Genomic DNA, 5,230 nt, shown 5'->3' on the forward strand with positions numbered 1-5,230 from the left:
ACTGAGCCGTATCGCGCATTTACGCGTGGGTAGGTGAACTTGCATTAGTCTGTCAGAAAGGGCAGGCTGAGAGGAATCCAACAACACCAGAATGGTCCTGATCCAATGAATGTAGCCCCCGAGAGGAAGGCTACACCCTTCCCGAGAGGTGTAGGTCACTCCCTCCAAGCTGGCAAATGTATTGAGTCCTATGCAAAGTGAAACTAAGCCACATGGTCACATTTACTCATGAGTAAGTGGACGTGCCTTGGCTCCTGGGCAGGTCAGGCAAAGGGAAATATGACGCCACCAGAATGATCCTGATTTGATGCAACTGGAGCTCATAAATACTCCAGAAGGCAGCCCCCGCCCATAAAAAGAATGATAGAGGCTTGAATTTTTTTTTTTCTGTTTTAGGCTGCAATCCTATCCACACTTTCCTGGGAGTAAGCCCTACTGACTATAATGGGACTTACTTCTGAGTAGACAAGCACAGGATTGGGCTGTCAGACTTCTAAAGCCAGGTGGGTCCTGATAGTGATATGCTTGAAATAATAATAATAACAATAATAATAATAATAATAATAACAACAACAATAATAATAATAAAACTTTATTTCTATCCCGCCCTTCTCCCCAAAGGGACCCAGGGCGGCTAACAACATATAAAACAGATTAAAACATAATTTAACAAACAAATAAAAACACATTAAAAAACACATTAGCAGAACCCCTAAAAACAGTAGTCAGATAAAAGTCAGAATAAAAGAGCATAAAACAGCAGTACTTAGAGGAATCAAGCCTGTAGAAAGCAACTAAAAGATGTATAAAAGAAGTTAAAAAGGCCATGAAGTCAGAAGGCTTCATTAAACAACAAGGTCTTCAGGCCTCGCCGAAAAGTCTCCAGAGAGGGAGCCAATCTCAAGTCAAGGGGAAGGGAGTTCCACAACGTTGGTGCCACTACTGAGAAGGCCTTATTTCTTGCCGCCGCCCCACGTACCTCCTTAGGCGGCGGCACTTGTAAAAAGGCCTTCTCTGATGACCTGAGAGGACGAGCCGGATTGTACGGGAGTAGGTGATCTCTAAGATAGCCTGGCCCAGAGCAGTATAGGGCTTTAAAGGTCAAAACCAGCACCTTGAATTGGGCCCGGAAATGAATGGGCAGCCAATGTAGTCCCCAAAGAAGCGGGCTGACAGAGTCAAACCGCCTAGCTCCAGTGAACACACGGGCCACCGCATTCTGCACTAATTGCAGTTTCTGAACCGTCTTCAGGGGCAGCCCCACATAAAGCGCGTTACAATAATCTAACCTCGATGTCACCGTAGCATGGATCACCGTGGCCAGGTCTGCACGATCCAAGTACGGACGTATCTGGCGCACCAGCCGAAGCTGAGTGAAGGCCCCCCTAGCCACAGCCGCCACCTGGGAATCCAGGAGCAGCTGCGAGTCCAGGTGGACCCCCAAGCTGCGGATCTGCTCCTTCAGAGGGAGTGCAACCCCATTCAGAGCAAGCTGATAATCCTGCACCTGCATCGAGGATTTCTGAACCAGGAGAGCCTCTGTCTTGTCTGGATTTAATTTCAGCTTGTTAGCCCCCATCCAGATCCTCACTGCTTCCAGAACTTATAATTCTTTCTTAATATAATTAAGAACTTATAATTAAGTTCTTAATATAAGAACTTAAATTGAACTGGGTACTCCCAATATTATTTTCCAAAGAAAAGGCTTGAGAAAACTTTGCTGGCAAGAACATGTGTGAAGCTGCACCTGGGAGCTGGTAAAATCTGAAACTTGGAAAGGCTGCTCTGCGATGTTTTCAACCGATTGTGACGAAGATTGCAGGGCTGAGGTTTTTTATTTGTGATGACTAATTGTACTCGGTGAGAATCCCTTGTTGCTCCCTCCTGTGATTGCTCACTGCTGTTTGCTCTGCCTTGCCATTGTGTATTATGCATCGGTGAGTCAAACAGTACTATAGTCATTGTATCTGGGGGCAAATTAAATAAAAACGTACCTTGTAAATTCAATGTTTGATGGAAGTCGAACGTGTTAATGTGCATTCTCTAAATGTTTCCAAGCCTCCCACCATTCAAAAGCAAGATTATTTATTTGATGAAATAGGAACAGGAAACAGAGCATAACTAAGTTAAAAAAAAAAAAAAAAACTTTTAAAAATTGTTTATTTGCTTGACATTTTTTTCCCCTGGTAACTGACTGGGTTACCATGGATATATTTGTTGGTACGTCTGTAGGCTGAATATAGTGAGCCAGAGTGTCTACAGGACGTAACAAATAACACAGCAGTGTGCTCAGCAGGGCTGTTTCATTTCATGCATCATTCAAAGCGTGCTACTGAAGTTCCAAAACTGTCCATAACGTTCTCCTAACATTAGCACTGGATGCATTTAAATGGAGTTTTTTCATTATTAAGGAAGTTCAACTTATGGATCTGTGTTAATAAAAGAGGGAAGGACAAATTCCAAAAGGTTGCATTCAAGAGCACCTGGCACTGGACGTGCCATGCCAAAAGGTGCCCCTCCCTTACCTACTGATCCACCAGTCTCTGGTCCTTGCACTCTCTGGAGATGCTCTAGTCCAGGGGTCTCCAAACCCTGGCCCGGGGACCAGATGTGGCCCGTGGAGAGCCTCTATTCGGCCCACAGCCAGCCTCTGATCCCCTGAGAGCCTCTGGCCCAGTTGACCAAACAGAACCAGAGTTGTGCTTGTGTGTGCTTTATTTCCTTGGCTATGCTGGTGCTTGGAGAAATCCTGGACATTTGAACCCATCCATTCATTCATCTAAGTTCCATCCCTAATGTATTTATTTAAATTTTATATTTAATTTTTTTTCCAACCCTCGACACCGTGCCGGATATTTGATGCCGCCCTTTGGCCGAAAAGTTTAGAGACCCCTGCTCTAGCCCACAGTTCCTCTTCCACTGCCTTTCCAATTCAGAAAATCAAAGGAGGAGTAGTGGAGGACAGTGGGTAGCAGCAACTGTTACCCTGCACATGCCTGATCTTGTCTGATCTTGGAAGCTAAGCAGGGTCAGGCCTGGTTAGTACTTGGATGGGAGACCACCTGGGAATATCAGGTGCTGTAGGCTTATACCATAGTCTTTCGAGACTGAAGGTTGCCAACAATGGGTGGAGAGAAGTAGGTGCCCCCACCAATCTGCTGCTGAAATGATGAATTCAGTTGGCTTTATGGATGAGCCAATCCTGGATGAGGTCAACAATGGAGATCTTCAAGCAGAGGCTCACCACCTGCTGGAGATACTTTAGGAGAATTTCCTGCTAGAAGCAGAGGGTGGACTTGTTGACCTTGTGGATACAATCCAATTGTACAATTCTATAATTATGTGAATATTCAATTATGTTGTTCTTCAGAGGAGTTGACTGAGTGGGACTTTTTGGAGGTTTATTAAGAAGCACCAAGTGTGGTTTGATTTAGGGTGCAATCCAGAACGTCTCTTTGGTTGACGCAAGTCCCTTGAGTCAGCCAAAGAGTGTCGCAAAAGTGCCGTAAAGCACTTTTGTGCCGCTATCAGGGGAAATAGGCCAGCACACAGATGTGTATTGGCCTTCTCATGCCGACGGGAGCCCCAGAGTGCCGACCAAACTCGGCTGATGGGGGGATCTGGAAGTGGCATGGGGAGGGCAGGAAGGAGGCAGGAGGGAGGCTTTTTGGGATGGAGGGAGGGCAGATAGCAGGCATTCCTGGGGGCGGGTGAGTGGGGAGCAGGAGGCAGCACCAGGATACAGCACTTTTGCTGGATCCTAGCCCCATTCCTGGGTAGCCCGGGGCAGCTCTGGGCTGTTTGAATTTGCACCACCGATTTAGGTGGCACAGATCCGAGTAGCCCCACTGGGGCTGCTGCGGCTCTCCCGTGGGTAAAGGGGAAAGTTTCCCCTAGCCTCCGGCTGAGCCTCAGGCAGCCCCAGTGCAGACCTGCCAGCCTGCCTATTCCAGCACAAGTTAGGATTGTGCTGTTATTTACCACATATGTTTCAAATTTTGCAAAGCCCCTTAAAAAGACGAACAAGCAAACAAAAACCTGGTAACATTTTCTGGCACTTTAACATTCAGGTACCAAGTTTGTTTGGACTTTAATTTGTTTGCTTGTTTTGTTATTTATATCTCTCAACCCATGTCAGTCATTACAACAAATGAGGTTGCCCACCTAGCAATGCTCACTTTGGAAAGAATGTAGGGAGTCATCCTATATTTTGAAAGGGTTTTTTTTTTTTTAAGTATTAACTCAAAAAAAGCCACTCTGTTTATTGTAAAATGTCAAGTCTGATGTAAAGCAGCCTGGAGCAGCCTTCCTGCCTCAGTGAGACTCAGATAAGCAATAACACTGAGGGCATGGGGTTGGGAAGGGAAAAAAAAAAAACAACCCTCCGAGTGCCTACAGGCACAGCTAGATTATGAATTTCAACACAGCAGATGTGACGAAGCTGGGTGACTCCTTTTAATTATGTGCATTACTGGAGCACAACAGGACCGACACCGGAGCATAAAGCTCTACTTCAGAGATGCCGATGGATTCTCTCAATGCAGGGAGACTTTGCCAAACCAATGTCGAGTTGTGTCAAGTTGCGATAAGGTAAGTACCATTATGCCATTATGCAAATCGATGGCGTGGTTCTCTTTGCAATGCCGTGGGTGGTTGTGGTGGCCCCCATGTCCCAAAAAGACATCCTCGTCCTCGAATAGGTTCAGAAAAGGTCCACTGCCGTAATCATAGGGTCGGAGCACCTTTTCCTTGGAGAAAAACACACGTGAGGACATTCGTAAAGCAAGCAGAAGGGAGGTTGGTGGTAAATTATATATCACGCTAACTGGTAATGAAGCAGTGAGCATGAATACCTTAACACAGTGTTATTCAAACTGTGCTGCGCGGCTCTTTAGGGAGGCACCAGGAACTCAAAGGGGAGGTACGGGATGTCCTCTCGCAGCAATACAGTCACACCCCTGGGCAGAATACGAGCCCGTCTTCTGCCCTCTTCTGTGCTTTTTTTTAAAAGCAGAAGAAATGGAAGTTGCTCAGCTGCGAGAGTGGCTGCTGCCACCCCGCCCTCTTCCGAGCATGCTCGGCTTGCAGTCCTTAACCCTCGCTGATCCTTGCCTGGTTGGTTCCTAGTTCCCAGCCTCTGGGAACTAGGGATCACTTCTCATCAAAGGGATCGCTTCTCATCAAAGTGAAATCTCTCTTTTCAACCCCCTCCCTCTTCCACTCCCCCCCT

General features: G+C 46.5%; 1 pseudogene; it reads left to right on the forward strand.

The window, feature by feature from the left end:
* The first annotated feature begins 2,967 nt into the window (after positions 1–2,967).
* LOC136656743 (5S ribosomal RNA) lies at positions 2,968–3,087 on the forward strand (annotated as a pseudogene).
* Positions 3,088–5,230: the final 2,143 nt, after the last annotated feature.

The sequence above is a fragment of the Tiliqua scincoides genome, chromosome 6 (assembly GCF_035046505.1).
Source record: "Tiliqua scincoides isolate rTilSci1 chromosome 6, rTilSci1.hap2, whole genome shotgun sequence".
NCBI classification, from domain to species: Eukaryota; Metazoa; Chordata; class Lepidosauria; order Squamata; family Scincidae; genus Tiliqua; species Tiliqua scincoides.